Source organism: Phocoena sinus, chromosome 9 (genome assembly GCF_008692025.1).
Source record: "Phocoena sinus isolate mPhoSin1 chromosome 9, mPhoSin1.pri, whole genome shotgun sequence".
NCBI classification, from domain to species: Eukaryota; Metazoa; Chordata; class Mammalia; order Artiodactyla; family Phocoenidae; genus Phocoena; species Phocoena sinus.
The window spans coordinates 96256629-96274930 of record NC_045771.1 but is presented as its reverse complement, the minus strand read 5'-3'; the positions used below and the strand labels follow the sequence as shown (position 1 = coordinate 96274930).

The 18302-nt window shown below is 38.4% G+C and overlaps 1 protein-coding gene across 2 annotated transcripts in view; it reads left to right on the top strand.

Moving 5' to 3' along the window:
• C9H7orf25 (chromosome 9 C7orf25 homolog) overlaps positions 1-18302 on the top strand; it is a 199680-nt gene that overhangs the window by 9875 nt on the left and 171503 nt on the right. For both annotated transcript variants that reach the window (XR_004351409.1, XR_004351408.1), the window contains exon 2: positions 4706-4779. The gene's annotated coding sequence lies outside the window, so the exon portion shown is untranslated. The remainder of the gene's footprint in view (positions 1-4705; positions 4780-18302) is intronic.

Genomic DNA, 18302 nt, shown 5'->3' with positions numbered 1-18302 from the left:
TTATAGTCAGCACTCTGTATAGGCAGTTCCACATCCAAGGCTTCAACCAATTGCAGATCGTGTAGTACTGCAGTTCCTATTTATTGAAAAAAATCTGCATGTAAGTGGACCCATGCAGTTCAAACCTGTGTTGTTCAAGGATTAACATACTCTCTGACCTTCATATGCACAGCCCCCCCCATTATCATCCCCCACCAGTGTGGTACATCTGCTACAATTAATGAACCTACAGTGACATGTCATAATCGCCCAAAGTCCATAGTTCATGTTACTGTTCACTCTTGGTGTTGCACATTTTATGGGTTTGGACAAATGTATCATGACATGTATTCATCATTATGGTATCAAAGAGTGTTTTCAGTGCCCTAAAAATCCTCTGTGCCTCACCTATTCATTCCTCCTTCCAACCTCCCCCAAACTCTTGGCAACCGTTGATCTTTTTACTGCTTACATAGCTTTGCCTTTTCCAGAATGTTATATAATTGGAATCATCCAGGATTTTCAGACTGGCTCCTTTCACATAGTATTAGGCATATAAGGTTCCTCCCTGTCTTTTCATGAGTTGATAGCGGGTTCCTTTTCAGTGCTGAAAAACATTCCATTGTCTGGATATACCACAGTTTATCCATTCATCTAGAGAAGGCCTTCTTCATTGCTTACCACTTTTGGCAATTATGAACTGAGCTGCTATAAACATCCATGTGTGGGTTTTTGTATGGACATAAATTTTCAACTCTTTTTGGCAAATACCAAAGAGTGTGATTGGTTCTCCCTCAGGTCCATTAATATTTGCCTTGTATGTTTAGGTGACCCTATGTTGGGTGCATAAATATTTGCAAATGTCATATCCTCTTGATATAATTATCATTATATAATGATTTTCTTTGTATCTTTTTACAGTCTTTGGCTTAAAGTTTATTTTGTCTTTTATGAGTATAGCTACCCTTGCTTTCTTTCATTTCCATTGGCATGGAATATATTTTTCCATGTGTTTACTTTCAATCTGTGTGTACTTAAAGCTGAACTGTGTCTCCTGTAGACAGCAAATAGTTTGGTCTTGATTTTCTGTTTGTTTGCTTTTATCCATTCAGCCACTGTATATATTTTAATTGGAGAATTTAGTACATTTATATTTAAAGTAATTATTATTAGGTATGGACTTAACTATTTCCATTTTGTTAATTTTTCTGACTGTAATTCCTTTTTCCTTTCTTCTTTCTTTGCTCTCTTCCTTTGTGATTGGTTAATTTTCTGTAGTAGTGTGCTTAGATTCCTTTCTCTTTATCATTTGTGTATCTAGTCTAGGTTTTTGCTTTGTGAATACTACACTGTTTTGATCACTGTAGCTTTTTTTTTTTTTTTGCTGTACGTGGGCCTCTCACTGTTGTGGCCTCTCCCGTTGCGGAGCACAGGCTCCAGACGCGCAGGCTCCGCAGCCATGGCTCATGGGCCGAGCCACTCCGCGGCATGTGGGATCTTCCTGACCCGGGTCACGAACCTGTGTCCCCTGCATCAGCAGGCAAACTCTCAACCACTGCGCCACCAGGAAAGCCCTACTGTAGGTTTATAATAAGTGTTGAAGTCAGGTAGTTTCAGTCCTCCAACTTTATTCTTCTTTAATATTTTGTTGTCTATTCTAGATCTTTTGCCTCTCTATATAAACTTTAGAATTGATTGTTGATATATGCAAAATAACTTGCTGGGATTTTGAATGAGATTGCATTAAATCTATAGATCAAGTTGAGATAAACTGATACCTTGACAATATTGAGTCTTCCTATCTATAAATATGGAACATCCCTCCATTTATTTAGATCTTTGATTTCATTTGTCAGTTTTGTAGTTTTCCTCATATAGATCTTATGCATATTTTGTTAGATTTATACCTGAGTATTTAACTTTGGTGGGTGCTAATGTAAATGGTATTGTTTTTAATTTCAAATTCTACTTGTTCATTGATGATATATAAGAAAGTGAATGACTTTTGTATATTGAAGTGTATCCTGATGTCTTGCTATAATCATTTATTATTTCCAGGAGATTTTTTTTTTTTTTTTGCTAATCCTTTCAAATATTCTACATAGATGATCATGTCATCTGAGAAACAGGACAGTTTTATTTCTTCCTTCCCAGTCTGTATACCTTTTATTACCTTTTCTTATTTTATTGCATGAACTAGGACTTCCAGTATGACATTGAAAAGAAGAGGATATATCCTTGGCTTGTTCCTGATCTTAGTGGGAACATTTTGAGTTTCTCATTATTAACTATGATGTTTGCTGTGGGAGTTTTTGGCTATTCTTTATCAAGTTGAGAAAGCTTCCCTCTGTTCCTAGTTTACTGAGAGTTTTTATCATAAATGGGTGTTAGATTTTGTTAAATGCTTTTTCTGCACTTATTGATATAACCATGTGATTTTTCTTTTTTAGTGTATTGATAGATTATATTAATTGATTTTTGAATGGTGAACAAGCCTTGCACACCTGGGATAAATCCCACTTGGTCATTGTGTGTAATTCTTTTTAGATGTTGTTGGACTCAATTTGCTAATTTTTTCGAGGATATTTGCATTTGTGTTCATGAGAAATATTGGTTTGCAGTTTTCCTTATAATGTCTTTGTCTTTGTTTGGTATTAGGATAAAGGTGGCCTCATATAATGAGTTAGGAATTGTTCCATCTGCTTCTATCCTCTGAAAGATTGTAGAGAATTAGCATAATTTCTTCTGTCAGTGTTTGATAGAATTCACCAGTAAACCCATCTGGGGTGGGTGTTTTCTGTTTTGGAAGGTTATTAATTCTTGAAGCAATTTATTTTATATACATATGCCTATACATGTTATCTGTTCTTCTTGTGAGAATTTTGACAGATTGTATCTTTCAAGGAATACTCTATTTCATTTAGGTTACCACATTTGTGCCATAGAGTTGTTCACTGTGTTCATTGCTTACCTTTATGTCCATGAGTTCTGTAGTAATGTCTCCTCTTTCATCTCTGATATTAATTTGTGAACTCCTCCATTTTTTCTTAGTTAACCTGGCTAGAGGGATTGATTTTGTTGATCTTTTCAAAGAATCAGATTTTGTTTTTACTGATTTTTCTCTGTTGATTTCCTGTTTTCACTGTCATTGATTTCTGCTCTGTTCTTATTTTTATTATTCTTTTTTAAATAAAAATTTAAATTTTGAGATCATTGTAGATTCATGTGCTGTTGTAAGAAATAATACAGACAGAATCCATGTACCCTTTACACAGTTCCCCCAATACTGTAGTAACATCTTGCAAAACTATAGTACAATAGCATAGTAAAACATAGAACATATCCATCACCACAGGATTTCTCATGATGCCCTCTTATTATGCTTTTCGATGCTTAAGTTGTTCAAACTTTGGCCAGTAGGAACCCTTTTGACTTCCCTGTGTCTTTTTGATGTAATTACATTATCTTCATTTTCTTGCTTTCTGGCAGAACGAGATGTCTCAAAATTACCTGTACTATTTTACCAGAGACCTGGAATCAGCTATTTCTTCAAGGAACCTTTAATAACCAATGGCATTTCAAAACAATATTCTGATGGCCAGGGCATCATTTATCCTGGGCACTTTCAAAGCATAAAGATGAAAATGTTTACATATTTCAAAGTAATTATATTGATGTCATCAAATTAAATCAACATTATAAGATTTTACTTAATATTAATTTCAAACTCTTTTCTCCTGCTCTGAAGATCTTTTCTTCCTAATAAGATTGCTTATTTGACTTATGCTACAATATACATTAAAAATTTCAAAATTCTATTATTACTGATTATAATAAAGTCACTAAATAAATGTGATTATTTCTTTGTAGTTCTTGTCCTTATAGCCTATTAAAGAGATATGGTTAAAGTACTGTTGTAAAGTCATGTAACTATTTTTTTCCTTACAGTGTTATGTTACTAATTACATATCTAGTTAGGTTCACTAGTATCAGTTTACTATTGATTTTAGAGTTTTAAAAATTAATTTTATTCTTTAAAATATGTAAACTTATGTGGTTCGAAAGTGAAAACTATATAAATGTGTCATCAGAAAAATATTGTTTCTATCTCTTTCTCTCACATCATTTCCCTCCACCCCAATAGAAACCCATTTTTATTCATTTCATGTTTTTTTCCTTCCTTCATTCCTTCCTCCTCTTCTTCCTTGTCTCCCCTGTCCTCTCCCCTCAGTTCTCCTCCCCTTCCCCTCCCCTCCTTTCCATCCTTTCTCCCCTCTCTCCCTCCTTCTGCTATTTGGCTCTTGTTATTTTATTTTTTTAGCTTGAAATGATATAATCTGTTTCCCAACACTTACTTATAAGTAAATCAAGGAACTAATCATACTTTTTCCTTTCTTTTTTTCTCCTTTTTAAGTTGTGCCGTTTTTACTTTGTCAGATGGTTTAATGTGTACATACTGTTCTTTCACCCTTATTCTCACCTTTGTTTTAGTCTTAGATCTTCAGTTAAATATATTTAATGCTCACTACTAATTTCCTTTTACCAGTTTTTCCAAGTATGAGCTTCCTCAAAAGGAGCTAGCTCATGGGTCATATCCCCTGAGTTTTTGCATGTTCAAAACTTTTTTGCATGTTCAAAACTTTTTTTCTGTAGCTTTGATATGTGAAGGAAGGTTGCTTGGATATAAAAGCCTCATTTCACACTTTCTTTTCTTGTTTTATTGTAGATGTTTCTCCATTATATTCCTGCGGTAAATGTTACTGTCAAGAAACCTGATGCCAACTTGATTTTCTTCCTTTGGTAAGTGATTTGGTCATTTTCCCTGGAGGTTCAGAAGATTTTTTCTATAAATTATAATAATTTCTTTGGTTATGACTTGGAGTCTGTTTTCATATATGTGCTATACCTTTTTAATATGTAGATTCGGTACTTCTATTTTTCAGGAAAGCTTTCTTAAATTATAGTTTTACGTATTCTAGTTCTTGTATTTCATTTTTCTTCTTCAGGTATTCGACTTATATTTGTGTTAGATTTGATTTGCATTCTTTTATCTCTGCTTCCGTTTTCTTGGCTTTTCTCATTCCTACTTGTGATTTCTATTTGTGATGTCCCTTATGACATTTTTTTGGTCATCCTATTCTCCCTTAGGCACCTAGTAATTTAATCTTTATTTCTGAGATGTTTTGTCTTTTATCTCAAATTCTTAACCGAATTTGGTCAGTTCTTATTTTCATCTTACTGTTTATCTGTTTTCTGAGATGTTATTTAATATCTCCAATTGCTTATTTAAATATTCTTTGCAATCAGAAACATTACCCTTAGAAGTAACCATTATTCTGACCTGGATAGGTCTTATTTGTTTTGCATTCTATATAAATGGAGTAATACATTATGTATTCTTCTGTTTCTGCCTCTGTTACTCAATATTTCTTCCTCAGGATTCACTAATATTGTTGCGTGTAGTAGTAGTTATCTTTCATTTCTCTAGGGCTCTATTGTATGGACACAAGACTTACTTTCATTGTAATATTGATGAAAATTTGTTGTTTCCAGCCTTTAGTTATTACGCATAAAGTTGCTATGAATGTTGTTTTATGTGTATTTTATAGGACATATGCACTCATTTCTATTAGGTATATACCTAGAAGAGGAATTGCTGGGTTGCAGAGTATATGCATGTTTAGTTTTGCAAAGTACCACCAAGCATTTTTCCAAAGTGTTATACACATTGACGCTATTAGAAACAATGTAAGTGTCTTAGTTATACCACATTACTATCAAACACCCAGTATTTTCAGTCTTTCTGTTTTAGCCATTCTACTGAATGGAAAGTGTTAGCTCATTGTACTTTTAATTTGTAATTCTTCTTACTGATGATATTGAGCAACTTTTGTGCTTAATTTTGGCCACTTTAATATTCTTCTATGGTAAAGTTCAAGTGTTTGCCTATCATTTAATTGGCTTGTCTGTGTCTCCTTATTAATTTGTAGGAATTCTTTATATATTCTGAATATGAGTCTGTTGTTAAAGCATGTATTGCATATGTCAACCCTCATTCTGTGGTTTTCTTTTTTACTGTCTTGTGGTGGTGTTTCATGAATGCATGTTCTGTTAATGATGTCCAATTTAATTATATTTTATTTTTTATTAGTAGTTTCTGTTGCATGCTTAAGAAATATTTGCCTACTCTTATGACGATGTTCTCCTGTATTATTCTCCTATATTTATTTTATAAGTTGCCTCAACTTTTACATTTAGGTTAGTATAAGGTAGGGGGTCAAGGTTTGTTTGTTTTTTCTGTATAGCTGTCCAACTGACCCAGCCCCACGTACCTTTTCCCACTGAATTGCAGTGGAGTTTTTCCCTCACAAATGAGATGCAGGAGACTTGTGCATCTGTTCTGAACTCTTATTTCTATTATATTGGTCTCTTTGTGTATTCTAGTAACAGTACTGCATTGTCTTAATATCTGTGTTTTTTTAGTATGTTTTATATCTAGTGGATTAAATGCACTAGCTTTGTTCTACTTCTTCAGTATTTCCTTGGGCATTTTAGGTCCTTTGCACTTCCGTATAAATCTTAGAATCAGCTTATCCATTTCTACCCAGCTCCCCAACAAAAAAGAAAAACGATTAGGATTTTATTGGAATTGCCCTGAATTTATAAATAAATTTTCGGAGAACTGATGTCTTAACAACATTGAACTTTCCAGTCAATGATTAGGGTACACCCTTCTATTTACTTAAGTCTATTAAAAAAATTCCCATTAATGCTTTGCAGTTTACAGTGTAGACATTTTATACATCTTTCATTAGATTATTTAGAGATATGTATGTTTTGATGCTATGGTAAATGGTAATTCTAAATTTTATTTTCTGCTTGTTTGTCACTCTCATATAGAAATACAACTGATTTTTGTATAGTGACCCAGGACCCTTGATAAATTTCTTAATTATCAATAGTCTGTTTGTAGGTTTATTTGAATTTTGCTCATTTGTCTCATTTATTGATTTTTCTCATTTATTTTGTTAATGTCATTAATTACATTGGCTTTCATATGTTAAACTAGTCCTTTATTTCTGGAATAACCCCCTTTTGGTCAAGATGTATTATTCTTTTTTTTTTTTTTTTGCGGCACACGGGCTCAGTAGTTGTGGCTCATGGGCTCTAGAGTGCAGGCTCAGTAGTTGTGGTGCAGGGGCTTAGTTGCTCGCGGCATGTGTGATCGTCCTAGACCAGGGCTCGAACCTGTGACCCCTGCATTGGCAGGTGGATACTTAACCACTGTGCCACCAGGGAAGTCCCCCCACCCCAAATTTTTGTAAGTAATTTTTTCTCAAAACTGTATACACTAAGGAAAATAATTGTCCATAATCTAAAGATTAAGGGTGGAATTCCTGAATGAGTTGTGTGTGTGTGTGTGTGTGTGTGTGTGTGTGTGTGGAGTGGGGACTAAAAGAGGGCAGAGGGCTGTGGTTCCTAAATCTCCAGCTCAGAAAAAAAAGGCAAGAGCCTCTGACACTTCTTCTCCTGGGATATTTCACAGTGAATAAAGAAGGAAGAATTCTCAGTCAGTAGGACCCTTAGAAAATGAAAATGATGACAATAGTAATAATAATACTGGTAATACCAATATCTATATAACAAAAGTGTTGTCTCTGGGCCTAATTTAATCACTTATAAAACAAAGAGAGTGAACTCAATAAATTATCTTTAACTTCAATTCTAGCTCCATTAGCTCCATTTTTTCCCCAGTTTTTCTTTCCTTTTTCCAAAAAAGACAAGTGTAGAGGTGGCTTAATGGTCTTACATAGGTCCCTGAGGATGTGCTAGTCGTTTCTGAGCCCTCTGGTGTGAAAGACAACTGTTCCCAGTGCCGAGAATGCAAAGGTGACACAAATTAGTCATAATGTGTAATTTATAAATTCCGGGCTGAATAAATCGGCATCAATTTGGTCATGAAGTCAGGATACTTAAGAATCGATTTGATACGTGGACATATTTTTGCAAATCTGGTGCAATGAAGAATGCTGGATAAAAAATGGACTTTGGAGATCATTTTTGCCCAACCCATCTCATCTCATAGGTAGAAACAGTTTTAGAGAAATGAAGGAGAACAGCTAGAATTCATGTTTGGTAATTACCAGCTCTTGCCACTGGGAGGCAGCACAAGGTAATGGTCAGACCTCACCTGGGAGGCAGGCAGGCCCTGATTTGATTCCTCATTTTGCTATTCTTGGCGTGAACCCTGAGCAAGTGACTTAACCTCACCAAGCTTTAGTTTCCTTATCTACAAAATAAGAATAGTATCTATTTTGCAGGGTTGTTATGAGGATTAAAATGAAATAAGACACTGTATGGACAGCATTTAAAGCAGAATCTGACACATAATAAGGCCTAGTAACCAACAGTTCTTGCTAGTTGTCATACTTTTTGTATATTTTACATATGATTGCTTTGGATTTTCATGCTGATTATTTCTTTTTGGAATAATTTATACATTTATATTATATACACTACATATGCTACACACACACGTGTGTGTGCATACACGCACCCAAACTTTTGGAACCCTTTCTTTTGCATCATTTGACCCTTTATTACTTTGCACCTCAACTACGTTTCATTTTGAGAGTTCCAATTCCTTCTGATTTTTGTTTGAATCCTAAAATAATTACTCCCCTTTCCTTAACTCCTGGTCATAATTCTGGCAATAATTCAGACATGGCAAGTAGAGGACCTTGGGAGTGGCACTGCCTGACCACACAGCTTCTAGAACAGGGTAGGTATTGTTAGGGGATCCTAACAATTTTAATGAGGGTCATTTTCAGTGTCTGTGTTGAAGAGTACACGGACTTGGGATACCTTTCCTGTATGTCTGTGGGTCTTTGGGGGTGCGGAGCGTGGAGTCGGGGGGAAGTTGGGACTTTTGTGGGCAGGAAAGTTGTATGTGGGTCAGGGGAGTTACAATGCTGATGGTGAACAATTCAAAGATGTACAACTGGATCTTGGTCTCCAGATTCAAGACTGTTCGTCTACACGGGTGCAGCTTGCCATCTGCTAACTAAATTCTGCGTTTTACCTCTGCCCAACCACAAGGGAGTGCGTGGGTTAGATGGCGGTGGGAGAGGAGAGATGCCACACGCATTAGAGTCACCCAGGTGGGGCAAGGGGAACTACACGGCATTCATTCCTAGAGATCTACTTCAGTTCTGATTGTAGGTAAAGTTCTGGCCTTTGTTTACCCTTTTTCCTTCTCACCTTAAATCCTTTCTTGAATCAAAGTGGTGATGCAAGTAAAATAAGCTCCTATTAAATGTCCTGTGATTTTAATAACCATCAATTTATTATTTAAAGTCGTGTATGACAAAAAGGAGTGAACCATACAGTGTCACTAGCAGAGCATTTTTGGACGTGACGCGTGATTCCGTGTTCCGTATTTTACCACGGATAATGTGGAAGAAATGAAACTATTTGGCAAGAGGCAGAATTTGGGAGGGGGGAGCCATCTCACAGTATTTATATTCTTTGTGTCATTTTCAGACTTGATGTCTCTGTCATCAGTTCTCGTTTGTTCCATTATTAATGCCACCATCTGGTGAGATTCTAGCCCTCTTGGCATTTCTTCTGTTGAAGATTCTCATGATGCTAGTCTATAAAAGAAAAACAAATGGGCATAGTGTGAGTAAGGCCCAGAAAGTCAGTTTACTTCTGCCCCCTAAAAGGGTGCCCGTGCATTCTCTGCTGTGTCCCTTTCTCTTTCAGTTTTGCACAATGTGTATTGGAGAGAGGGAACATATATTCTGCCTGCATGATTTCTAGAACGTAGAACATTGTTTCAAAAGACAAAAATGTGACAGTAGAGCAAGGTTACAGCTCTAAAGAAAATTCGCGGGAAGAAAATCAAACGGGAGAGGCTAATAAACCCTACTGATTTTTGAATTTCTGAGAACCGAGGGAGGTGATGGCTGGACCACAGCAGAGTGGTTGTTTTGTTTCCATATTTATCAAGGATGGTAGGGTGGGAGCCAAGCAGACTGGTGGATTATAAAAGGTACATGAATGAAGAGGGAAAAACCGACACAAATAGGGTGATCAAAACAAATCTGGAATGTCAACCAGGAGTCCCTACCTAAAGTCAGGGAGCAGTGTGCTTAGAGGCAATGGAACTCCCAGGTGGGTCTGTTGGTGTTTCCTCAGTGGCACCGCTGGTCTCTGAGCAGCCATCGTGTCATCCAGGTCGGTGACTTGCTGACGTCTGGTTCCTGGACTGACTGGTCTCCTGGGGGAGAGGGCAGATGGTCCCTCCGTGGTTGCTTCATTTTCAGCTGGCTGCGTAACCACAGTGTAGCCATCTGTTGAGCCTTGGCTAGATGGAATAGTGCTTTCTTCTGTAAGCATTGGACTTAGGTTCTCAGATGGCAAAGTTTAAGATAACGCTGAAAAATAACAATGACAGCAACAAGTGAAACATGACTCTCTATTAGATGATTTTCTTCGTTCAGTTGCATTTATCCCGTTCCTAAATCAAGGAAATTAAGTCAGAGAAAAGGGACAATGACACGCTATTTTAGGAAAAGTCTGCTTTTACTAAAAATCACGCCTGACATAAAAAGATTCTCAACATTGCTAATTATTAGAGAAATGCAAATCAGAACTACAGCTTCAGCTCAAACCTGTCAGAATGGCTATCGTCTACAAATCATAAGTGCTGGAGAGGGTGTGGAGAAAAGGGGAGTCCTCCTGCACTGTTGGTAGGAATGTAATTGGTACAGCCACTATGGAGGATAGTATGGAGGTTCCTTAAAAAACCAACAATAAAGTTGCCATGTGATCCTGCAATCCCACTCCTGGGCATATACCTGGAAAAGATGAAAACTCTAATTCAGAAAGATACATGCACCTCAGTGGTCACTGCAGCACTATTCACAGTAGCCAAGAGACAGAAGCAACCTAAGTGTTCATCAACAGACGAATGGATAAAGAAGATGTATATACATAATGGAATATTTCTCAGCCATGAAAAAATGAAATATTGCCATGGGTGGACCTAGAGATTTATCATACTAAGTCAGTCAGACAGAGACAGACAAATATTATATGATTATCACTTATATGTGGAATCTAAAAAAAATGCAAATGAATCTATTTACAGAACAGAAACAGACTCACAGACATAGAAAACAAACTTATGTTTACCAGAGGGGAAAGGGAGGAGGGATAAATTAGGAGTATGGGATTAATAGACACACACTACTATATATAAATAGATAATGAACAAGGACCTACTGTATAGCACAGGGAACTATATTCAATATCTTGTAATAACCTGTAATGGAAAAGAATCTGAATATATATATAACTGAATCACTTTGCTGTACACTTGAAACTAACACAATATTGTAAATCAACTATAGTTCAATAATAAAAAAATAATCATGCTTGCATCACATGGTCCAGTTAATGCAAGCCCTCCTCCATTTCCTTTTATAAGAATTGCTCTTGGCCTCTAAATGTTGATACAAGTGATCAGATAACCAGGTCTGGAAAATAATGAATTTACAAAATTTGTACATTGTAAGGTATTTGTTATGTTAAATCAAGGCAATGTCTTTCCATAAATACGGCACTTGTATTTGAATGTGTCCTGAGAGGGGGAATAATCTTTCCTATAACTAGAAATCAACAGAAATTCATGACAGTCAACCCAACATATTTAAATTTCAAGGAATTTCTTTTACCATGCTTGCTATTCCTTGCTCACATCTCTCCAAACAGTGGTTTAGATGACTGACGTGTTCTTTGCTTAGCCGGGGATGGGACAGTTGCAAACCAGCAACACAGAGAATAAACTTTTCATTCAAGAAGAATCGTTTCATTAAGGAAGAAACAAAGTCATACTGAACAGATTTTCTTATCGATGGACTCCTAAGTCGGAAAGTATAGAAAAACATGTTTCAACTTCAGAATCATCATAGCAGAATACAAGCAAAATAAACGCTAAGATGTCTGGCTGCCAAAAGTCACCTAGAGTATAAAAGCAACTGTGTTTTTAAGAACTCGAACATGAGTTCATTCGCTCTGAAAACGTCAGCTTCTCCAAAGGGTTTGCGGTGACTGGGAAAGAGAAAACTCAAATTCAAATTGGAAAGCAGCTCAATTCAGGTGCTGAGCTAGAAATAATATAGACGTCAAGTGCAGGCTGGAGGGGTTGCTGCCCTGAGCTCTCCTGCTCCAGCAGCTGGTAATTAATATTGTGTTTCATTCGTAATGCCTGTGACTTCAGCCAGCTGCCAGCTACAAACTGTCAGTTGCCATCTGCCTCTAAAAGGACTAAGCCACACACCGCTGCAGCTGCTGACCTTCAGCACCCCCTGAAAGGGGCTCAGGGTGGAGCTCAGGAAGGAGGCACCCTGTGCTCTGGAAAAAACCGGCAGAACAGGCCTTTAGATAGTTAGATATTTTCAGGAGAGGAATTTCTGCGGGGGGTGTGTGTGTGTGTGTGTGTGAATCTTTCTTTTTTAAAGAAATTTTTATTGGAGTAGAGTTGATTTACAGTGTTGTGTTACTTGCTGCTGTACAGAGCGGGGAATCGGTTATACTTGTACATAGAGCCACTCTTTTTTAGATTCTTTTCCCATATAGGTTATTACAGAGCAGGAGAGGATTTTATGAGCCCAATTCTTGCATCTTCTCGTATCTAGAAAAGCACTAAAATCATTCGTGGTGAATCTGTTCCTCGCGACCAGCAGCAAGCCTCCGCGAAAGCATGTGTGCGCGCCCCCCTTCACTAAGACCGTATATAGCACTGGCCTTCCCCCCTACCCCTTTGGAGCAGTTTCTCGGAGCTCTCTGAGATGCTGTCTCCGGGGCTGTGGTCCTCATTTTGCCCCCAATAAAACTTAACTCAGAACTCTCACGTTGTGCTTTTGCTTTTCAGTTGACACAGCCCAGGCAGTCATTCATCACCCACCTTTCCCGCCATCTTTCCTTAGTGAGGCATGGGGGAACCATCCCCAAATTTATCCTGTCTGAGAGCATGTGTCCAGCAGGCAGAGGTGTGTGGGAAATAGATGACGTGTGTCTTCTGAGCTACGCTCCATTCCTACTCCTTCCCTAAACTGCCTGTTGCTTCCAAAATCTAGTTCATAGTCGCTCCTGCCTTAGTTAGTACATTCCCAAGGCCACCTGGGGTCTGGACTGTTCCCAGCGCTCAGAGCATCTTCTCAGCTGCAGCGATCGGGCTCTCAGGACAGCAGGCTCACCTTCCTGGGTCCTTGTTGGACCCGGTCACCTCTGTCACCCAAGTGGCCCAATGGCCCAGGCTCAGAGGCACACTGGGCCTTAAGACGCACAGTCCAGTGGGCAGAAATTGAAGATTTTACAGAAAGATGTAAAATAAGACCTTCTTAGTCTCACCCTCGAGGATATTCTCTGTCAACCCTTTGGTTATACATCCCTGTAGATATTTTCATCTCAGACGCTGCATTATCATCGCAAAAGAGTGAAACTCTACGGACATTGCTTAGGAATTTGCTTCCCCTCCCCCATTAAAATCCATATAAATTGAACATTAATCTTACCAGCTCCGAAAGCCTGTCTTCAGGCGTCCTAGACCAAAGGGCCAGTTTCTTCACAGGAGAAAAATGTTGGTTTGTTTCCTATAGAAATGTACCTTTTCCTTATTTATTTATTTATTTCTGTAGGAATGTACCTTTTCCTTTCCAGAGATTTTTAACTTCATGCCAAGTGAAGACACTGTGTATCTGCCTTTTATTCTACAAGAACGAGGCCTAACGAGGATAAAACAAGAGCCTTTCTAAAGACAAACCCCACTACCACCCTTAGAACCAGTGGGTGCCCATTTCTGAAAGCTTTATGAGTTCTCGTTCCTTGAAATTTTAGAATACCACTGAAGAAATAATTGTGGTCCAGTCTCAAAGTAGCAATCTATTTTCCATAAAATTTGTAATATTAATAAATAAACTTTTGTGTGATCATTAATTATTTTTCACTTTACTAGACAGGAAGCAAAAACCCCAGACTGTCTGCTTTGTCACATACATGAAAAGAAATCCATAAGAATTCATTTAGAATGAATTTAGAACCATTATTCCACCGAAGTAATTTTTGGTTTCCTTGATGAAGCTTTTGTTATCTGTTCAACCAAATCGTTCTGTCCCTTAGCCTGTGAGATTGTTACTTGATCCTGTTGATTCTGTCAGAGAAAACCTTAGGAAGATTATTCAAGACATCTTTAAACAAACAAAAGGAAAGTCAAAAGGGCATGGAGACAGGCGCTGTGAAAAGGCTCACCAATTAGCCCTCTGGATTAGATATTCAGGAAATGTGAGTGAGGGAATTTGGTTTATGAGCACTTTATTTTTCCTTTGAAAGATGATTGTTGACATCCCCAGGTCCTAATGTACATCTGATCCCTCTACAGGATCTCAGTTGTTAGGGGATTTGCCTTGCTCTGTAGACATAATAGCAACCTTTTAACCCTTTGGTTGGAGATGTCCCTGCCATGACCAGCCCAGTGTGCTCTATTGAAAGGTTTCACATTTCTCTTCGCTCTAATCCCATCCTGCACCTGGGAAAATACATACCACCTACATCCCGGATCTCTCTACCAGCAGCTTTCCTATCACAATATTTTAGTAGGGCGTCTGAGGACCCAACAGCAGCTATGGATCTTCACCCGCCCATGAACCGGAGACTCTCATCATGTCCCACGGTCCCTCTGCATCACTGAGAGGAAACAGGAGCTGGGCCGATGTTCTGGGTGGGCCTCTTTTTAAAAAAAATTATTTAATTTATTTTTTTTTAAATTTATTTTATTGAAGTATAGTTGATTTACAATGTTGTGTTAATTTCTGCTGTACAGTATACATTCTTTTTCATATTCTTTTCCATTATGGTTTATCACGGGATATTAAATATAGTTCTCTGTGCTATACAGTAGGACCTTGTTGTTTATCCTCTCTATATAATAGTTTATACCTGAGCAGGCCTCTTTAAGATCTTCACCAGGGGGCTTCACCAGCCACCTCTCTGTCTTAGCTTCCCCAAACACCATGACCAGCCGTAGTGCATCACTGGTCTTAATGGGGACTCCTTTGTGTAATGCTGTCACTTTATTCCTTCAACTGCCCATGACTTGGGGAAAGGAGACCAATAAATGTCTCCTCCAAGGACATTTCCCTCTCTCTAGTCTCTCCTTTTGCATCTATCAAAGCCCCTCGTATCACATGATATGGTTGCCCTCTGGCTCTTCTGTGCTTTGAAGCGTTTTCCCAAAGCTTGTTGAGGGTACTGTCTGCTCCCAGCGCCTCTGCACTCTCCCGTAGAACAGTGTACTCCTCAGGGAGAGGGAAAGAGAAGTTATGGCCACACACCACGGTCACCAGTTCAGATGGTTCCCTGGAACAGGTGTGGGATTCACAGCAACACACCAAGATGTTTAGTACGGTGGACTCAGTTTTCAGGTGAGGAAGCTGGGGCTCTGGGCGGGTAAGTGACAAACCCACAGCGACAGGGTCCTTGGTCCCGTGGCTAGACTAGGGACCAGCTCTCCTAATTCTCTTCTGCTCACTCCCATTCTCACCATCTGCTGCAAACACAGCTCTGCTGCAAACAGGTATAACCAGGCAGGATGGGAACCCTCGTGATTTTGAGTTAGAAACATATATACGCTTCAGAAATGATGAAAATGTACATGTATCTTTAAATCAGGAAATTCACCAAGATGTTAAGACTTCACCAACCGACACTTCCTATTACTTGAGAGATCTATCTAGACAAGGGTTTGTTTTTCTAAGAATTAGCTAGATTTTTTTCCTACTACAGATAATCCCTGGAAAGATAACTTTTCTTCTGTCTTTTAATTATAGGTTTCTACTACTCTGACAGTTTCTAAATTCCTGTCATATTTAAAAGCATTGTAAAAGTAATAGATAACTCTGTTTCTGAAAATCCAAATTTGGAAAATTTTGTTTCTAAAAGTGCCCTGGTTTTATTTGTGTCAACCAGGATTTCATCGTTAACAGACATTCATATATTAAAATATTTATTATGTTTATTTTTATTTTTCCAAGTATAAAAGTAACGTGTATTAACAAGAACTTTGGAAACCACAGAAAGTAGAAAGGACTTCAAAGTACTCCATAATTCTACTCCTATAGTTAACACTTTAGTACCTTCTTCCAGTCTTTCTGTGTCATTTTTTGTACGTTACATGTATAATATAATATATATTATATATATATAAAATATATGTAATATACATAACCTCTTATATGTAAATTTCATATATATGAAGATCACTGTGTTTTATATATACATATATATATGGTAATTTGACCATTTGTAATAATAAGAACATTAACAATAAAATTATCCAAATGTTATTATAAAAATGTAGATAGAAAAGACAGTTGGTTTTTAAAAGCAGGAATATGGTTAAAATGATGGAGCCTGTCTTCAAATGTAAATAAGAACACTGATGGACTCAAATAGCTCTACCTAATAGATGAATGAAAGTATAAAAATATGCATACCGGAAGTTAAGGAGGAATATTAATAGCACCTGTTTACAATACAAAGCACTTTGTTCCAAAAGGTCATTTGCAGATTGTGCTGGGAGGTTTGCATTGAGGGCCGGAGGACATCTTCCCTGGCAGAGGGGCGTCGGGCACTTTCATGCCGGAACACTGGTTGGGGGGTCCCGGGGTTGGGCCTGGCTGGGCTCCAGAGGTGTAAGCGAGGGGCAGGCAGATGAGGCTGCAGAGAATGGGGCTCAAAGGAGTTCCTCTGTGGGTGCAGCTCTCTTTCCTATTTGCCTTCCTGCCTCCCCTCTCTTCCTCTGGCTGCTACTGAGGACAGCACTGAAGTGGGGGTCAGAGAAGGGGAATGGTGAGGGGCTTCCCTTCCCTCTCTCCTTGCATCGTCTCCTCTCTTTCTTCCTATCCCCTCTTTCCACCAGATATGCTTTCAGAAGACTAGTTGCTCCTGGCCCGGGATCTGGGGGTCAGAACCAAAGAAGTGTAAGGATGGCGACAGGTGAGGGTGGGCTTGAGTCTGTAGGTAGGTTAGCAGGGTGTGGGCCAGGCAGGAGACCCTCTTCGGCTTTAAAGAGAGAAGGGGGGTTATTTCACAGCCGTACACATGCAAACAGCCACTGATCTACAAGGCGCATGTGTGTCTTATGGACAATTGAACAGCATCACCTTGATTTAAAATCCTGGTCACGTCAGTCAGTAGATAAATCAGTAGGTATATCCAGCTCTAGGAGGTGGAAGGAAAGAAACTGAAAAAGCTAAGTCTACAAGGTACAGGGCATCGAGATAATTCTTATTTAAGAAGTTGAGTGTACATTGGAACTTTTGCAAATTTAGAAGAGGGTGACTCATACCGTACATATGTACGTATGAACTTAGGAAATTTTAACATTGGTTCCTCCTCAATGGTTTTTACACCTCCAAGAGGCACGTCGTTTTCTTCTAAGAGATTCTGGTACTTGTTATCTTCTTCAGGTTTAACCTTCTTATTCATAGGTGCTTATTGTTACGTTGGGCCAAATGACACCAAGTAATGAAATTTATCCAGATCCAACATCGATAGAGGACGTAGATGGTCAACTCTTACGTGTATCACCAAGCATCAGAAAAAGTCATACCGGGATAGCAAGGGAAACAAAGTTAAACAAAACAGTATATTATTTCCAGATTATCTCGAGGGTGGAAGGAAGGCAGGGAACGTGTGATGATAGGGCTGAGCAGTGAAATCACAGCGCTTTTGGGGAAGAGGTTCATTGGCAAAGTTGAATGGAGACAGACATAGAAAATGGGAAAATAATCGAAATTGGGCATAGACAGCCAATAACTCTTTATTAAGTGCCCACAATGTGACGAATGTTGTTCCAAAAAAAGGCTAGAAAATGTGAAGAAATTATCCCAAGTAAATCTTTCTAAATGATTTGGTTGGTTAAATGTTGCTAGAAAGAAAAAAATGGCCTGGCATTCTTACTGAGTCTCAGTTCAGAGGCAAGCAGATTTTGATCTTGGCTAGAAAAGTGAAATGAGTAAGTCAAGTTCTAAAACAGTAGGACCTTGGGAAATGTCTGGGGGACGGCCCTGAATCCAGCAAAGGTGGGTGGTTCCTGATGCAGTATAGGAGACATCCTGGCCCCAGGCATCCTGTTGCCATGGCCCATCATTGGGTCTCAACACTGTTAATCTGTAGATTGTCTGGTCTGTGGCAAGGGCCAGAGCATGGGCAAAATTGCCACAAGCAGAACTCACAAGACAACAATGACGGGGAAC